The 20,397-nt window shown below is 37.7% G+C and overlaps 1 pseudogene; it reads right to left on the bottom strand.

Moving 5' to 3' along the window:
• Nucleotides 1–18,849, bottom strand: part of LOC122349958 — a 62,898-nt pseudogene extending 44,049 nt beyond the window's left edge.
• Between the last annotated feature and the right edge of the window lie 1,548 nt (nt 18,850–20,397).

Below are 20,397 nucleotides of genomic sequence, written 5' to 3'. Positions count from 1 at the left end.
ATTAACATGATTATTTGATAAATACTATGAAACATTTCTTCAAATTCTTCTAAAACCGAATTATCCCCATTAATCTTATCTTAAACCTTGCTTAAATTTGTACCGTATATAAACAGTACTAAATAGTGATATATGAATTTTAAAATAAAGCGTAACATTTAGTTTAATTTATATTTGTCCTAAGGACCTTTAAGAGAAACAGCTGAATAAAAGCTTTGCTTTGTTTGTTTAAGCATTCAGACACAGCGACAGATCATCCAATGATGTGAGTTTGGGGGCGGGGCTATCTGTTTGTCTGACCAATGACAGAAGAGTGTTTGGGAAACCTGTTTGGAAAACAGTCAGTTTTATTCTGTCTGTAATGCTAGTGAACTACTCATTGAAACGAAACATAAATTGGACCTCTATATAGTTGTTTTAAGCTTTAAAAAGTCAACTTTTGTACAGTATTTTGGGGGTACTCACATGGCACGGCTCTCAAGTAGAGGTTTTCTCGGATCACCTGCTGGAGTTGACTGTCCATTGAACCCGGTGTGAAACATTTGCTCAGGTACAACCTTAGATCTTTGCATAGAGTCGAGCCTGGAAAAGGGACAGAAAAAGAATTAGAAAGGGAAAGCTGGACAAGTGAACAAACAGAGACGTTCTGATTTAACACATACAGTAAGAATAACCCATGCATTAACATTTACAAATGAGACAATGTGCTTACCCACCTCAAAATCTGCAATTCAAAAAAACTGAAGAGCTAGCGAAAATAAACACACACACAGATAAATTCAGCCCAGTCTCTAGAGGCGGTATTGATTAACCTTTGTAGATATTAGAGGTGTTTCTAATCAATCAAATGAAGCCGGGCTGTTCTACCTTCCGCCAAAACTGCAAAGAGCTGCTAACAATGAATTCACATGTTTATGGTCAGTATAATGCCGTATTGCACTGTGTAGAAACACATTCGGGTTATAATGAAAAGTGCGTTCTCCCACACACACATACACAGCCTTGGATTAAAGTGAAAAATGTCACACACGCAGTCTTGGCACGGCTGCCCAGTGCTCCACTCAACATGGCTGATCTCTTTATTTCATCTGCTGTGGTTTATGGTCTCTGATGACAGGCCACTTGGCTGTTATAGATGAACAGAGTGCCTCTCGAACCCATCAAAATGACAGACCCACCCCCACCCCACCTCTCTTAGTAATAAAACACAGCTCACAGTTCTCATAAAGGAACATAAGCCCTGAAACCACATGAGCACACACACGCGCACACCATATAGGTATGAAATGACCACTATGATATTACAGGAGGACGCTATTGCTGGCCTGCTGCTCTCTCTGAACTCCTTCTACTTAATTCAGCCATATTAGTGTGGAGTGGATTCAGTCAGGGATCTGAACGAAGCACATGCACACGTAAGTAATCCAGCAGGGTTTGTGCTATAAGCGCGAGTAGTACCTGAAATCAAGAAGATTTCTGATTGCTAGAACAACAAAAAATAGAACTATTCCATGAAACACCATTCAGAATACCTTAGTAACCACATAGCAATGATCTGGCAGCAACCCACAACACACTAGCAAACCCCAAATGCATAAAACATTATAGGGATAGTTCACCCAAAAACAACTTACCTTCATGCCATTCCAAACCTGTAAGATCTTTTATGTTCCGATCACAAATTAAGATATATTTGATGAGATCCAAAAACTTTCTGACCCTACATACACAGCAATGCAACTATCACATTTAAGGCCCGGAAATAAAAAAATGTAGTAGTTTTTTTTTTTACCTTAATACCTTTCTGGATCTTGAATGTGGTAGGTGTGTAGCTCTCTATGGAGGGTCAGAAAGCTCTCAGATTTTATCAAAATTATCTTAATTTGTGTTCTGAAGATATCAAAATGAACATAAATAATCTGGCAACCCACGCAATCACAAGAATGTCCTAGCATTCACACAGCTATACATTAAACACCACTCATTACGCCTCATCAAAAAGCAATGACCTGGCAACCTCTTAGAAGAACCAAAAAAAACATACCGAAGCAAGCATTAAACACCTTATCAGAAACACTATAAAGGCATCAAAATACACACATAGCAACTTGTCAAAAAACACTATAAAGCTAAAAGCAACCACCAAAAATACTGTAAAAATTCACATTAAACTCAGAACGGTTCAGAGGCCATACTGCAATTATTTGGCAACCAGGGGTGCATTTCTCAAAAGCTTTGTTACGTAACTATGTTCGTAAGTTCCATTAAACTCTATTGGTAATGACAAAATTTGCAACCACACTTGCTTTTGGGAAACACATCCTAGAACACATCACACATCGTGGTGATCACTAAAATTTACATCTTCAAATATAACATGTTCAATTCATCATCCGGTAGCAATTCAGTAAATAGCAGAAGTGCAAAATCAACATGAAATATTGGAAATGAAACAGGACTAAATGAAGCAAATCCTCAGGCGTTCACAATGATCAATTCCACTGTTTGAAAGACAGAGCTGCTTTTATAAAGACTTGGATGTATTTCAGCAGGGACAGTACATATTGATCTTTTTTTAAAATAGAAGTGCCAGAATTAGCACAAAGCTCCTCTCCTCTGTGTCCACTGCGTTTATATAGGATACACGGGCAGATCAAAGGATGATATTAATAACAGCACAGGATGCGCAAGTCTGTATTTCTATGTCTATGAGATATTCTCATCAGCTAATGCAACATACAGCAGTGAATTATAACCTTACTGACATAGCTCAGTTTAAAACTCTGCAGTTAGTAGTTGGAGGTGTTAGAGGTGTGAGAACAGCAGAGAGAGAAGGAAAGAGAGAAGAAGGGGATGCAGAGGACTCAGGCTGGCTGCTCATCAATCTAACAGAGGACGGAGGAAGTCATGGTCAGGTGTGACAAACTGGTTGACAAAAAAAAAATCATCATGCCATGACACTTTGTGATAAATACCAGCGCCCCCTACAGGTGACATACGACCCATGTGACTTCAGTTCTGTAATTCTGCAACCAGGGACCAAACTCTTTATACGAACAGTTGACAAAGACTGATTTTGTTCTGCTTCAGAAAAGATTTTTTTCTGTTGAAGAATGTCCTACTGTTATGACATTAACTCCCCTTAATATAGTGGTATAGTTAAGAGGATTGAAATCTAACATATACTATTCATAATTTTGGGGTGAGTGTGACTTTTTAATGTTTTAATGTGTTTTAATGTTTAAATAAATCATGTTTAATAAATCTCTCGCCAAGGTATTATAAACTAAAACTGATACTGTTACAATGTATTTTTGTTAATTGAAATAAAGCTGAATTAATTAATTTCAGTTGAGGTACTATAAATTTAGTAAAACGGAAACTGAAATAAAATTCAATTAAAGCTAACAATAAAGCAAGGCTCATTAAAATGACAAAAACACATAACAAAATTACTAAAATGTAAACAAAAATGAAAACTACTTTTAATACTTTATACTAAAATAACTGTCAAAATGCAGTAAAATCTAAAATATTATTACAATTTAAAAGCGATGTTTTCTGATTAAGTATATTCTGAAACGTAATTTTAAATAGCATGAATTTTTATTATTAGTACAATCTTTAGTGTCACACGATCCTTCAGAAATCACTCTAATTTGTTGATTCGCTGCTCAGAAAACATTTCTTATTTTCAATCATGAAAAGTGCTGCTGAATATTTTTATAGACACATGAATAAGGTTTTACTGAAACAGTAACCTTTTATAACACTCTGTCTTTACTGCCGCTTTTAAAACACCACTGGAGTAAAGAAAACATATTTAGAAAACAAAAATCAATGTTCAGCCCATACAACTGAGAATGTAGAGCACCAACAGTACCTGGAGACACTGTCTTGATGCGGATTGGATGGGGGCAGGAGTTTAAGAGCCCACGCACATCTCCTAAAGTCAGGCCCAAAACAGGAGTTCCACCAATTTCTAAGATGATATCGCCAACTGTGATCCCTCCCCCTGGTGCTGCGGTGACGAATGGGAACTCTCCATAATCAGCCCCGCCTCCGATGGCGATTCCCAGCTCTCCAGAGCTGCCCACCAGCGGCACGAAGATCTCCTGCACCTTAGAGCGCCAGTGCAGCTTCTTTACCGCAACCTTAGACATGGCCAACGAACTGCCAGAGAAACACAGAGAGAGGGGGATATAGGCGCAGATTAAAGGCATGTCAGCCGGGACTAAACATAGAAAATCTAATGCTAAACATTCAGTGTACTGGTATGTTCAGTGCTTTTCACATTATGTAAATGTGGAAGACTGTCATGCGGGTTTAAAAAGACGTAGTAATCGCTGAATACGAATTTTTGGCATGAACTATATCTTTTTTAAATCTGGCTGAGATGGAGCAGACAGATCAGAGAGGGCAGGAGGTCAATATGTGCCTAAACAACGAGAGTGTGCCCTCGTTTCTGTGTGTGCTGTAAGGAGCCTCCAGACAAATCAACAGATGCTTTCTCGGTGGGAGGCACAATGAACATGGAGACAGGTGGAGGAGCTCTTCAAGGCAAACATACCACTTGAAGCAAACAAAACAGCTATTATGGCCCGAAACATATTTCACTGAAAACATACTTAAAAATGTATGTAGCTATATTAGATGTCATTGTTTTAAATAACAAATAATTAAACCGTGATATATCTGAGAGAAAGATTTGAGCAATTGCGATTTAAATTTTTTATATGAACTTATATCTATTTGTTTTCATTTGTGGATGACTCCATGATTATACCACATCTATGAATTTCAAGAGAACTGACTTCATACATTTACTAAAATAACATTAGCGCCAGCTGATTAAAAAGCCATTGCAAAAATTGCTTGGAAAAGTTACATTACTTCTGAGAAAAGCTCTAGCTGCATTTGTGCGCAGATGCCTCTTATTCGATATTGTATTATCTAATGCAATAAAATGAATACATTTTTAGTGTGGCTTAAGTGCCTACATACTATTTTGGGCCACTTTACAATGTTTTTTCAATAAAATCCTACAAAACTGTCCTAAAGGGACCTGGGCTCTTTGATATTAGACTGCATATACAAAATTACTATTGCATAACGTAAACACAAAGATTACTGCTATGATGATTTACAGCTGTATTATAATGATACAGTTGTGTCTGCTCTTTATGTCAACTCTTCATGCAGCCCAGCATTTATTAAACTTCTCATGCAATAATTAAATGAAAATTTAACCACTTGAACCAAAGTGAAAAATTTAATTAACAGTGTGGTTTTTGGAAATAATATGCGTTTAAAGATGCGTAGCATTGTAATGCATGATAGTCTTTGAAGCACATACCTCAATTTAGCCAAACAAATGTTTTTAAAATATTTTTACATTGTAAAATTATTTTAAATTTGTAAATAAAACAGATTGGAGTTTTTACAGGAAAATTATTTTTTATATTATTATTATTATCTTAATTTTTAATTAATTGTGCTACTTGCATTTTTTATAAACTGCAAAATTTTCTAGTCATTAAAAAGAAAAGTGCAATAATTCCTACTTTATAAAGATGAGAACAATTTATGGAGTAAATATAGGACCAAAAACAAATTAAATGTTTTCCAAGAAAAAATTATTAACCAGAGGAACCAACATTTTTATTTGGCAATATGTATCAAATTAAATGGAGTTTTCTTTAGTAAAAACGTATTGTAAAGGTGACAGACTATGATTTGAAGAGACCTTTTAAGTCTCAGAGCTTTAACATGCAGAGATGCCCCACTAAATGACAGTTGGCGGGGCTCGTGCGAGGGGCAGGTGCAGTCTGAGCGAGAGCGCCTTGAGACATGACAGTATTGGAGCAGTGCTGTCATTCCCTCGCCGGCCTCGTCCAATCTCTTACTCGGGAGCGGCTTTAAAGCGGCAGTGATGTGTAGATGTCCGGCGAGAAACAGATAGGGGAAAGAGAGAGATAATCAGGGAGGGAGATCAAGACAGGACAGATGGCGAGGGAGCGCGAGGGGCTGACAGAATGAAGAAATGAACGTAAGAGGAGGGCGAGGAGTCGGGTCACGGAGGAAAACGCCGAGGTAGGTTAGTTAGAGGACTGATGCCAGATAGAGCAGGAGATAGCGGGAGACAAGAGAGGATAAGGATTAGATAAGATGGGGGAAAATATGTCTGTGACAGCCAAAGGGGATAAAGCAGATCAAGCGGGCAATATGGAGAAAAAAAAAGAGCAAGACTACTGCCTTACAAATATTTGCTGTGGAAACCGTCATTTTGCCAAAATTACTACAGTAGTTGTTACTCTTTCAGTGTCATCGCAACAATATGGCTTCTATAGATTGTTTGAAGGGTTTATTATTATATTACAGATCGTGTTTTGACACGTTTAATAAAATTGTAAAATAGAAGAAAATGTCAACAAATAGTTAGCAACCACCTAACGATCAAGCAACAGCTTAGCAACCAATTAACCACACAGAACACAGAGACTGATGCTAATTCTGGCAAGGGAGCATAGTGAGCACCGATGCTCCCTAGTTTTTATGGTGCATTGTGGGAGTGAACGTTGCAGTGCACTGGAAGGATTTTGAGATCAGCAACCTAGCTAGCATCCAAAAGGCCCTAGCAACGGCTTAACAATGCTCTAGCAACTAAGCACCTTAGGGGGGGCAATGTACCAGCATCAATGATTAACCAGTAGAAATGTATCAACCGTTTGATATTTTGGACCATCATCTACACGCTCACATGATATTGCTGTGCTAAGTGGTCACGAAGACAAATAATTTGAGCATGTTTTTATGCATTTCAGCGTAGAAAAAAGTGATTTTAAGCACCTGAAATACAATAAGCAACAACAAAGAACTAATTTAGTATTGCTTTTTATTATTTATTATTTTTATTCATTTGATTATTTTATACAACCTTTTTGTGATATTGACACTGGTGACAAGAATTATACAATTTTCTATGACATTAAATAATAATAACTATTGTGATATATACTGTTACCGTGAAATAAAATACTCATATCATAATACAAGATTTTGGTCATATCGCCCATACAAGCACCTTCACAAAATACTTTAGCAACAACATAGCAACATGGCTTTATGAACCACCCAGAACACCCTAGAAACCCATAGTTTTAGATTCGGACTAAACCTGATGTGTGTTATAACAAACATAACCTGAGGGTACATGAGTAGGTTCGGCACAGCGTCACCTACTGGTCATTTTTGCTTATAACGTCTGACCAATTTGGCCAAATATCAGATTTGATCTCATTAGACGGCATACCAAATTAAACTGTTCTCCCACCCTGGCCTAACTGGTGCTAAAATAAAATAAAATGAAAATGTTGAAAAACTATTGAAACACTAAAATTAAAATCTAAACTGAAAATATAAAAATAAAAATATTAATAAATACTATAAAAATATATAAATAATAGCACTGCTCTAAAACCAGCCAGCAGACCAATCTGCATATAAATCTTTTATATTAAAATTTTTTTTATATTCAGATTATAAATTATAAAGTACTAAAACGCCAAGGGGATAAAAAGGTCTGTTTTATATGATTTAACCATAAACATGATATATAGTAAAGCAGCATGAGTTAGCTTCCAGCACCATCTTACACTTTCCTCTTAATTGTCTCTCTTATGTTATTACCACCGGGGGGGTCTGAGAAAGATCAATATACTCTAATTGGTGATCGATACAATCCTAACCAGGGGTCAGACGGAGGAGCAGTCAACCTGACTGCGGCACAGTAGTAACCACGGTTACAGCGTCCGCACGTCCCCTCAGGCTGTCCTGCCCACCAGGCTTAATGAGGCTAATTAAACAGCATGAGGAGCATCTGAGGAGACATGACTAATTGTTTCCAGTTGAGCGATTGGCCGATCGGTCATTTATCCAGCCCCACCCCCCGGAGATCCGGCAGCTGATAGGAGGAGTCTTTTTTTTTGTAACAGCTACAGAGACCGAGATAAACTGAGCCAGGCTCCACGCAGGCTGCCATTGGCACAGGAAGAGGAGTCGTGGATATGACCTTGGAGCAGGAGAGCTCAGGTGTCCACGGATAGAGAGGAGGGTCAACGCTAAAATACACTCTCTTTCAGTGGATAAATAACTTTACCAAACATGTCGAGAAAATCTGAAGTGATAAAATGATATTTGCAGGACAACCTATTAAACAGACTGTAATTCAGTCCCTCACAGCCTTATTTTCATGTGTAGGAATTAATGTAGAATTAAATGGGTGTGGGTCTATGGGAGTGGATTGAGAGCTAAGACACATATATGTTGCTATGTCATGATGCATGTATATATGCATGCACACGCAAACGCACACGCAAAAGCGCACGCACACGCACACACACACACACACACACACACACACAGTATCCCGTTTCCTCTTTTCTGTTCTTTCTCTGTCCAGCTGTGTGACCTTCTGTTTGGACAAAAACTGTGTGTGGTTTTTGCTCATGAAACACAGATGACTTTATCCAGTTAGATAAAGTCATCCATTTACACTTTATAAAAAAAGACATTCATTTCTATTGATGAATATGATTCTAATGATGGATAGACAGACAGACAGATTAGATAGATAGATAGATAGATAGATAGATAGATAGATAGATAGATAGATAGATAGATAGATAGATAGATAGATAGATAGATTAATTTTGTTTTCAGAAGGACAGAGAGAATAGACAGACAGACGAACAGACAGACCGTTAGATAGATAGATAGATAGATAGATAGATAGATAGATAGATAGATAGATAGATAGATAGCAGCCTGTGTCCATCTATTTGTTGTATATGTGGCAAGATCAAGCAAATGTATTCCTAGTTACACACTCAAATGTCTAGAGGTGTCTTTGTGCAAGACAAACTGTCAAGTCTGGTTGGTTTGAGACGTCTCGTGCTGTCAGACACACACACACAGAGGAGGTTCTGGTTATATAGCTACACATCTTCACGCTCTAGACTGTCAGCCTTGCTCAGCAGCATTAGTTGCATCTATATTCAAAGGTTGAATCTCTGTGTCTCTGGAGATGAAAAGCCTCCTTGTCATTGCTACAAATATAAAGAGCATTTTGATCTTTCTCTAGGGGACATAAATACCATATGATACATACATGTGTACATTGATTTTCATTATCATCACTGATAGTGGCTTGCATACTTGCATGACCTAATCTTACAATTACAAAAAATGTGAATATTAGTCTAGAATATTTCATACTTTCCATATAGCAGATTTTCTGCTTTGGAAAAGCTGTTTTGTTACATCACTTTCAACCAGCTGAACTAGAAACGCTGGTGGCTCTATGAAGATACTGCATATTTTACATGTAGTGTTGAAAATGCTGACCCTTAAGGTCAGGAAAGAGCTGACCACCCCATATCCGTTTTCGCATCCACCCCTCTGTTCTGCTAGGATGGCTCACCAGTGAAATTCCATACAGTCCTGGAGCAAAACAATCTGTCACATCTACCGCCATTGTTGTTTTCTCTCTAAATATATCTGTTTCCTCATAAGGCCTATTTTTGGATCAATCTTTATTCCAGGAACACCCATGGCATCTCATTCATGCAACATGAATAACTAATGCTATAGGCTATATATTGCATGACAAAACTAGCATAGAGTCACGTGTTGGGGCGCTGCGTGTCCGCTCGTGGTCAGAATGTGGAACAATGCATGTGCGTCTCTGTATTCATTATCACAGCCGACCTTACCCTGGGCCCTTGCCTTTTTAGAGACTGCTGAATTCATTATCACGGGAAGTGTTTAAGTGTCACATTGTAGGTGTTCAAAGAAAAGCATCCTCGGAACGCAGGCTTTTCAGGATGAAAATAGTTCACCCAATTATGAAAATTTGTTTAAAATTTAGTCGACCTCAGGGCATTCAAGACGTAGATGAGCCTGCTTCTTCATCGCAACAGAATTGGAGAAATGTACAATTACATCACTTGCTCAGCAATGGGTCCTCTGCAGTGAATGGGTGCCGTCGGAATGAGACAAATACTCCAGTCCTTCAATTAATGTCTTGTGAAGTGAAAAGCTGCGTTTGTAAGAATTAAATCTATGATTAAGATGTTTTTAACTTCAAACTGTTGCCTCAAGATCTAGTAGTCCAGTCTGACTCAGAGAAACAGGTACAGATCAAGCACCAGTTATGAGCCATATCAGTCCAAAACAGTTCTACACCAACATTTTGTTGGATTTTGATGTGAGAAGACAACCGAGAATTAACTTTTTTCACTGGAGAAAGATTTATCATGGATTATGGACTGGATATTTTGGCCAGAAACAACAGTTAAACAAATGTATCATCTGGGAATTTTATCACAAACATACAGTTTTCACAAGATGTTAACTGATCAATGATACTCATGTGGATCACTTGTGGATTATTGTTATGATTTCTCATTCAGACGTCACCCATTCACTAAAAAGGATCCATCTTTATGGAATCGTACATGGTTATGGCATTGCTGTAAAGAAATTTTTAAGCACCTTTAATTTTAAGAGCGTAACGCTACACTAAATCTGTTCCAATGAAGAAACAAACACATTTACATCTTGCACAGTCGATTTTAGCACATTTTTTATTTGTGGGTGAACTATATCTTCAAACTTAAAATTGTTGAAAGATAAGTCTGGGTTAAATGGAAAGAGCCAGCCATTTCAAGGCACTTTCATTATTATGAACACCCAAAGGACACAGGGAGATAAAATATAAATATGAGTAACTTCTTTGGGCCAGTAAAGATAAACAGGGACTCCAGGCCTCGTGACACTAATTAGAAGGTGACTAAAGCAATAAAGAGATTTATCAGTTCAGACGGCGCTCAGAGAGAAAGAGGAAAAACTGAGATACAACAGCAAAGATTCATAACATTTAATCATAATGTAATTTAAAAAACTTGAGGCTAGTTATACTTGAGGCTTGTGCAATATTGCAATGAACGTACACTGAAAACTGTCAAAAACAGGAATCAATAATGGACATTCGTTACATAACAGACATGATTATTTTATGTGTGTACAGCTTTTTTTATTTTTGTGAGCAATATATGATTCATTTGTTAAATATATAGTTATGTTTTATCAGTTATGATATCATATTGTGTTACATTTTATGTCGCAAGTTGCAGTTAGGTGTTCTGTACATGTTTATCGGCCATTTTTATTTTTAATAACGATACGTCATCCTCTGACCTTCTACGTTCCACCTGTATTATTACGGCTATATATTTTTGGTATAAATATTATTTCAGGTAACAAAAGGGTCAATGCCGTTCCGCACATCTTGGAGCCATCGCCTACAATAAACTAGTCTCAACAGAGACGTGCCCAAATTATGAAACTAAAAAAGAAGAGAGCAAACAAAATGACTCAATTACAAGACCGTCTAATTGAATCCCGCGGTCAATCAATCAAAGAGTCCAAAGAATGTTTAAAAAAGAGATACAAACCGACAGCTACAGAGACAGAATGAAGATGTATTGCATTAAACCACAAAAAGATTAAATTCTAAATGTTGAACAATAAATGTTGTCTATCAAAGAAGAACTTCATTATGATATAATGCACAGAAATAAAACTATCCACCAAGGCATAAACCAATAACACATCTCTGTGTCAGCAACAAACCCCAGTAGGTAAAACAGGAAGTCATCTGCCGCACGACATCTACCTTAACAGAAATAAACAAGAGCTGCAAGGTGAATACTGCACCTGTATGATCCGATTAATCTTATGAACGTGTAGTGACGGCTTCTGCTCAACAATCTAGATCATTTATTCCAGTCAAAGCTGGAAAAGCACCTCATTCGTCTGAGAAGCACCCCGCTCTAATAGGAATATCACTCAGTGTGAAATACACATCTGTGTCTGGGCGGACTGATTGTTATGCAGGCTGGGGACAAAAGTGAGGAAGACGAAGGAAACAAGTCTTTGCATTTCACCTTGCCGGTTGTCTCCTTTACGAAATCTGTGAGGAATGAGTTTGCTCGGTTATCCCCATCTTGTTCGCTTGTCCTTGTTGTATTAGTGTTAGTAACATCTCTGCACAACGGCTGAGAGGGGAATCCACTTTCCTTCGCAGAATCCTGAGAGACCGGCAGTCCAATAAAGCTTTGATTGGTTTCTTGATATCTTATATTGCAAGGATACAAAAATATTAATTGTATTTTCAAAAATCTGAATACATGTCTGGCCATTGTATAGCATGGAAGTAATAAACACTAATGAGATTGATTTATCTCCCCTTGAGCCTCTCGAGCTCCATCAAAACATACAGCACTTTACTCACCAATAAAGAAATGCAATATATGATATATACTGCACTATATCAAAAGCGATATTGCTATAAGGCAAAGATTAAGAGGCCATGGCATCTTTGCAATAAGTCAGTTAAGTTTTATCCCAGCTTACTGAGAAGTGGAAGCATTCAGCCATGAAGTGTAAGACCAGGTAAAGTCACGGGAAAATCATGAGCGTGAATAAAAAGTCACAGAGGCTCTGCTTATTCCATAACTGCATGCTTCCAAACATCCAGCAGCATTAATATCAGCACAAAAATGAGCTTCGTGAGAGCGGTGGAGACCTGATGAGTTGAGTGACAAATCATTAAGGAGGCATAATGCTTCGGGGTACATAGTAATGTCTACATACTTAGAATTCAGTGGCAAAGTCCCTGTTGGTGTAAATGTCCTAAATATTTTGTCTAAAAAGCGCATTACATTTTAGGGGTGGGAAACCTCAGGCACTTTACGATCCGATCTAATTCTGGGAGTCACGAACCGATTCCAAAACTATTCTTAATCTACATTTTCCCCAATTAATCCTTTTGCTGTGCAAATGCATCTTTACAAATTTACATCTTAACCAATATTGGAGTCTGCCTCGTCTTGATCAGCCGCTTCAGCACAAGCATGCATTACACTGCAAACGGTATAACTAAAAAACATTTCTCCCACCCCTATTTTTTCCTGTACCTCTATTTGCATGCAGGCAGATCCATCAGTATTTCTAGCTCAGCCAATGGCGAGAGTGCGTGTCGTGGCTACTGTGGCAGGCTGAGCCACGGGGTGTTTAATCAGTGTGGGACCATAGCTGATGCAAAAGAAAGTAAGATTTGGTTACTGAAATGTAAGTGAAAATTCAAAGACTTGATAAAATATGCAGAGACAGACAATGGGATAAAACAAGGGTAAATATTAGCGGAGCTTTTTCAAGATGGAGGAATTTAATGAAATGTTTGGGCTTCAATGATGAAAGATGCCAAACTTGCAGTTAACAGAATACCTTTAAAGTTTTAACACATTTAACATACACATTATAAGTAATTATCATCAGTTACAGTTAAAATATTTCGATTTCGGAATGGATTATTTACGTAACCACTTACCAGTGGTTAGGTTTTCACTTCACATTAAAATACATTGTTCACGACAGGCTAACGCACGACTAGGAAAAAATAATTTAGGTTTTGGTATAGTCCAATACATTTAATAACCTGTATTCGAGCAGTTATGACACCCCTTCCCAGTCCTAACCTGTATTTGACTGCTCTGACCCTAATCTTACATCACCCTCCACGGAGAGACCTGCTGGAGGCCAGCCAGCCCGTGCATCTTAAATTACAAACGACCTCCAAACGAACCTGAGCATCCACACAGCCTATAGACCGCTGCAGAACGTCTGGATAGTAACACATCTCGCATCTAATCACTCTCCCACACCCTCGGACACAAGCTGCATTAAACTCCGTGATGCTCAATCCTGCCCAAATCTGGGCCACTAGTGTAGCAGACACACGAACAGCCGTGACAGATTTAAAAATAAAAGATTAAATGTGAGTGGGCTGAAAAACACACACCAAACATTCCCAAAACCCAGCCTACACACACACACACACACATTAGACTTAATACCCATGAAACTCAGTGCAATCAGAATAAATGTGCTACTATAAATTTAATAAGGGTACATAAAATCATGTGCATTACCGTAAAAAAATTTGTCATTGGTAAGATTTTTTTGTTTTTGAAGAAGTCTCTTATTCTCACAAAATCATTAAAAACAGTAATATTAAATATATATATATATATATTTAATTGATTTCTATGATAGCAAAGCTGTTGTTTCAGCATCATTATATTATTCAAAATCATTCTAATATACTGATTTAATGCACAAAAACATCATTATTACTCAAGTAAAAACTATTTCTGGTTCTTTGATGAAACAGAAATCTTTCGTAGCACTATAAATGTCTTTACTGTCAGTTTAATGAATGTATTGCATCCTTGCTCTATAAAATTATTATTTATTTAAAATAAAATATGTATTTTTTTTTAAATAAAAAAAAATCTTTAATGGTAGTGTGTACTGTCAAAAGAGTTGACGTTTCTTTTGAAAAAAAAGATTCGTCCCAAAAGTGGATGGAAAAATACAGCAAAGTACTTCAAAGATTCACTCATAGATCAAAAGTGACAGTGCGAAACGACATGCCTGAAAGCTTTTAATTGTGTTTTTTCTCTTTGTCGAAAGACTTTTATTGTCAGAGATAAAACATAATTGTCTCTGCATGATGTGCAAAGACCCAAAACAAAAGTATGACGGAGCAAAAACGCTTGTGTGGGAGCGGTGATTGTCTGCAAAGATAGAGCGAGAGAAAAACCAAGATGTTGCCATAACATAAGGGAGATGAAAAATGACCCAAAACACAAAAAAAAAAAGTCTAGGTATATTGTGACATGACTAAAGACTCTAAACCTAGATGATGACAATGACGTGATACTGGAGAACATAAAACCATAGCAAATAATAAATCCTGAGTTGTGTGCAGAAGTACCAGAAGGACAAAAATAAGAGGAGATCGAGTTTGTGCGGATGAAAGGTCAAAGGAGAAACGGTCGGAGGGATGGAAAGAGGCGGAAAATAAAACAGGAAGAGTCCCAGAATGCTCGAGTAGGTCACAGTGCAGTAACCCGAGTGGGAAAGATTGTGCTGAATCAGATGCCATGGCTGAAGGTGACCCTCCATCGCTCCCTTCCGAGCTCGCTCTCTCCCCACCGGCCTCCTTTTCTCTCCTTTGGCCCCGCCTCCTCTGTTTCTCCCTCCTCGAGCCTGTCTTCTCCTCCTCGCTGATATTGATCCTGCAGCCCTGCCTCTCTCCTCCTCGGCGCAGCCTCCGGCTCAAGGCTCCTTCCAGCAGTTTTACAGCGACACGCTTGTGCCCTACCTGCTATCAATATCCATATAACGGGTTCCCGATCCATCAACGTTCAGATTTATATTCGTGTTGTTCCGAGCAACAGACACGTCAAGGTCCATTTGGTCTGGATAATGAAGCGAGAGCAACTATGGTCCAGGTATTGACTCTTAAGTTAAATAGTGGGAAGATAAAGAACAATACAATCTCAGTTGCGCCGCACTTCACTGACCCAAGTCAAGATATAAGTGTTCAAACGGTTTGGTTCATTGATTGCAGCGTTTTGATAGTTTTACAATACTTTCTTGCCCTTAGGGGTGAGGGGTTGTTATCTTGAGCCATTATTTTATTGAAGTGTCCTTGCTGACGGAGGCTGCTCCACCCACCGACGTCTGATTGGTCTAGTCAACACTACGAAAGACCATTCCCTAATAACAGCTCCAGTGGCTGAACGGCAAAGCGACTGCCTTTTTTATGGGTCATATCACATCAGAAAAGCAATTATTTCCAATACATTATTATAACAAACTGCTTTATAACAACACCGAGGTGCACATAATTGCCACTACTTTCAAAAAGTAGCACAAATATAATTAGTTTTACAAAGTGTAAAGAGAATCCATCGCTATTTGCATTTAATAAATTGTTAAGAAAATATGCTATATTCACTAGTGTATAATAGCCACTATCACCATTTAGGTTAAAGGCACAGTGTGCCCAAACTATTTATATTTTGCCATCATATGTTTGTCCATGTTGATCCAAGCAGCATTTGTAGTCATTATGAACCAGTTGTCCATGATAACGACATTGAAAAATACTTTAATACTTCTATAGTGACAAGTTCTTATAAATGTACTCTTTATAAATGTGGTTTTCTATATGGTTTTTAGAAAAGTTTTTGACTCTAATATGTCACTCTACAATAAACTTCATTAGTTAACGTTGCATTTGTTACCGTGATTTAAGAATGAACAATACTTTACATTATTTATTCATTTTAATTTTATTTTCAGCATTTACTAAATAATTATTAAGGTCACAAGTTATTTGTTAAAATTAGTTAATGCACTGTGAACAAACATTAACAAACAATGAACAACTGTATTTTATTAACCCACATAAACAAAGATTAATAAATAGTGTAATAAATGTATCGTTCATTGCTCGCTCATGTTACTTATACATTAACTAATGTTAACACCTTTGTTGAAAAGTGTTACCTCAATAACATATTAATTATTAATTATTTTTATTTTTATTATTAATATTATTATTAGTTCTATTCATTTAATTAAAATATAAAATTAAATTAAATTTTAAAAATACAGATTTATTTAGTAAATTGGACCTCAAGTCTCCTAATATTCAATTTACTTTCTCATTATTATGTTCTACTTTATTGATTTTAAAGCAATGTTTAAACCAAGTAGTAGTATTATTATATTATATTATATTTTTATTTTTGTTATACCACGGTGACAGAATTTATATTGATTTTGCCATCATATGTTTTAAAATCAATCTTCTTGTAAAACAAACGTAAATGTGAAAATGTCCTCCAATAATCTTTGTCCTGTTCACAACTTCAACGCCTTCCTCCACGAATGACCTTCACAATTTCTCACATAATATGCTATCGATTCCATTACACGTCTGAGACCGAATGAGCTGAAACAGATTAGCGGATAGCGGTGGCACCGCAACGCAAACAGTGAGCTCAAAGAAGAGCTGTCCTACACAGCAAGGGTAAACTGCAGCATCCTCACATCTCTGCCTCCTTCAACCACACCTTCTACACATCACCTTGAATATGCATGAAGTGAGGTGTGCATGTAATCACGCAATTAACAACCGTGCACAATACACGCTCCGCGCAGAGGACGGGAATCATCTCATTAGCAGACGCTCAGCTATCAGATCAACATTCAGACAGCCCCAGTAAGACGATTATAAGTAATTGGCCAGAAGTTGGATTGATAATTTAGCTGAAACTGAGAAGGTGAAGAAAGGCTAACGCTTGTACACACACAACCATATGTTCACACACACACACACACACACACACAGCCTGTGGCGTGTGAAGTGAGTGGTTCTCAGGGGTGTGGGAGATGGGGAATATTACAATTGTTGCTTTCTTCAGACTTCTGTCTCTTCCTCCCTCTCTCTTTCTCGTATTAATGAATGATTCATAACTGTTGGATAACCTTGACTGCTCCCTGAGCCTTCAGCGACGCACTGTTGTGAAGTCTGGGTCACAACATTCATTATTTCAGTAGCACATCAGGACAGACACACCCAAATACACACACACACACACCTCAACAACTCAGCATCTCTCTGCTTGTTTCTTTGGCACGTACGCCAGTCACATACAAAATGACTGCGATTCGAAGTTATATAAACACATTCGCACGTGCATTTCCAAAGCCTTTCAAAACCTGATGAAATGCGAAGTCACATATCAGGTTGATGACATGCAAGGCAGTTAAATCACAAACTAACAGGGGCAACTATATATCAACAAAAATGTGTGTGCGTGAAAACAAATAAACAAGCTACATAAATTTAGCAAATGCTTCTCTCAGCTCCTCTAAATACGTAAAAGATAAATAATTAGTATACTAACAAATAATTGAATTTTTATATATAAATATATATATATATATATAAATTTAAAAATGTATATATATATATATATATATATATATATATATATATATATTAAAAATCAAATATAAGGACTTAGTTTAATAAGCAAATCATTTATTGTTATTATTATAATTATTAATACTACTACTAATAATAATAATAATAATAATAATAATAATAATAATAATGGACTTTGTATAATAAGCTGTGTTTTAAATACTTTGAATTATATTAAAATTCAAATGAAACTATATAATAATTTATAATAGACATTTTAAATAAATAAATAAATAGTAGCTATTAAATATGAAAAATGAAGTCCATATCAACAAACAAATTTATACAAACAACGGTTACATTTTTACTTCATAATAAAGCATTTATCTAGAGATCAGCAAAAACCAAACCAAGGTGGACAAATTACTTGACTGTCTAAAACAAGCCTAGATAGATAGATAGATAGATAGATAGATAGATAGATAGATAGATAGATAGACAGATAGAGATAGATAGATAGATAGATAGATAGATAGATAGATAGATAGATAGTTTGGACATTATGTGAGGTGGATCAGAACTAACACATGGTAGCATAAACTGTTGTGTTTGTGAAGCAGAAAGTCCACGCATCTGTGTCTGTGTCGTCTCTCCCACACCCACGTTTACAGTCCAAACATTCAGAGCGCACGGATATTTAGCAGAAAACACTCACCTGCACTGCCGCTGACACACACACATTCTCTTCAGACAGTTCAGCCGTTCAAAGATCATCCGCTTGAACGCGTCTATATACATTGACAAAAGCCTAGATTTGACCCCGACGGTCAAGTGACTAAAAACAATTCCTAAAACGTTAAATCCTCGCAGATGCGTAACTTTCCGCGACTTGTAAAGGCGGTCGTCTGGAGAGCGCTGCGAGCACGCGGACGAGATGCGCGCCGGACGCGTGTGTTCAGAGAGTGTGTGTGTGTGTGTGTGTGTGTTCAGCTGGGAACGGGACCGGTGATGATCTGCCAGGGAAAAAAAAACACTGGGAGAAAAAACGCGCATCGGACAGCGCGCTTCCACTTGGTTGTAGACACTCCAAAACAACAGCCGCTGTCATTGGACTGTGGCTTTCGGGCCAGAGACAACTTGTGTCCCGCACGAACCGAATAGCTTTTTTGGTCAATTTTCTTGCCACGAGCTGCACCTTCAGGGATTTCCACAAAAGCAACACGTCCGACGACAATCAAAACCTTACCTTCATAGTTATCGCTTCCTCTTCATCGCGTCCCGAGGCGTTTTAATCCGCGCAATTGTTGTGACTTTGCGAATAAACGCGCTGACCCGCTACATCGCAGCGCTTGTGCTGAGTCTGGCTTCTCGCGGCGCTCAATAAGCAGGACACGGCGACGGTATCGATCGCGAACCGGAGGACGGCGTCGCGGATGTCCGTGAAGGCACGCTGCGGGAAGCGATGCGCGTCAGCGGCACAGGTCGCGTCCGGCGCACGCCACGGTACTCCCAGGCGCAGGCGATAAGGAAAGAACGCCGTAATAAGAGTAAGAAGCGATATTGGAGGCGCCGAGGGGAGGGAAAGATATAAGGGGAAGAACCGCCCCTCGTGCAAACGAACCAGGTAGTTTGCCGGTTTTGTTAAAAAGCACCCCCAGGTCAGGGGAGAGGATGTAGACAGGTGCAGTGGGAGGATGTGGGTGGGAATGGAGTCGGGAAACTAGTCGTGAAAGTGCGTTGAACCAGCACGAACCAGATGGTTTGGTGATTTCCAGGACGATTTTTTTCGATTTTGATGCACTTTTGCTTTCTGCTGGTCTGGATGGGAGACCATCTAAAACCAGCCAGAAAAATAATAACTGTGTCTGGATGAATAAAAGCAAAGTTTATGTATTTATTTATTCATATATTTATTGCAAGGGTATGGTCACACCGATCTTTTGTCACACGAATAGTTTCTGCCAACTTCTCCTCTTTGGTCAGTCGTGAAGAGGCATGTGCCAAGAGGCATCACTGATACTCTTTTTATGACAAATCTATCTAACTAGACGGAAATTATTTAATATTACATATTTCTTACATTTTGTTACATACATGTATTTTTAAATATATGTTACATAACTCGTACATATACGTTTTATTACAATATTCATTTATGAAGATAAATAATAAATTTTGCAAAATATGCTTGGATTTATATTTTCCACAGCTAATTTCTCCCCAAGTTCATTTAATTTAGGGGTCACTGCAAGGTGAGCTGGTTGAACAAGGTAGAACTATATTCATTATTTATATATTAGTAACAAACTAATAGAACAATTCCTTATGCTTAAATAATGTTAAACTCTATTTTCTATAAACTATTTTACTAAATTAAAATGAAGAAATAAAGTCGTGCGTAGCGTGTTGCATTATGGGAATTGTAGTCTTTTGCGCTCTCTAGACATAGAGATGGCTGTCCAATAAAACTACATTTACCAGTGACT

Source organism: Puntigrus tetrazona, chromosome 8 (genome assembly GCF_018831695.1).
Source record: "Puntigrus tetrazona isolate hp1 chromosome 8, ASM1883169v1, whole genome shotgun sequence".
NCBI lineage: Eukaryota > Metazoa > Chordata > Actinopteri > Cypriniformes > Cyprinidae > Puntigrus > Puntigrus tetrazona.
The sequence above is the reverse complement of the archived record's forward strand: the minus strand, read 5'-3'. Positions and strand labels throughout refer to the sequence as shown.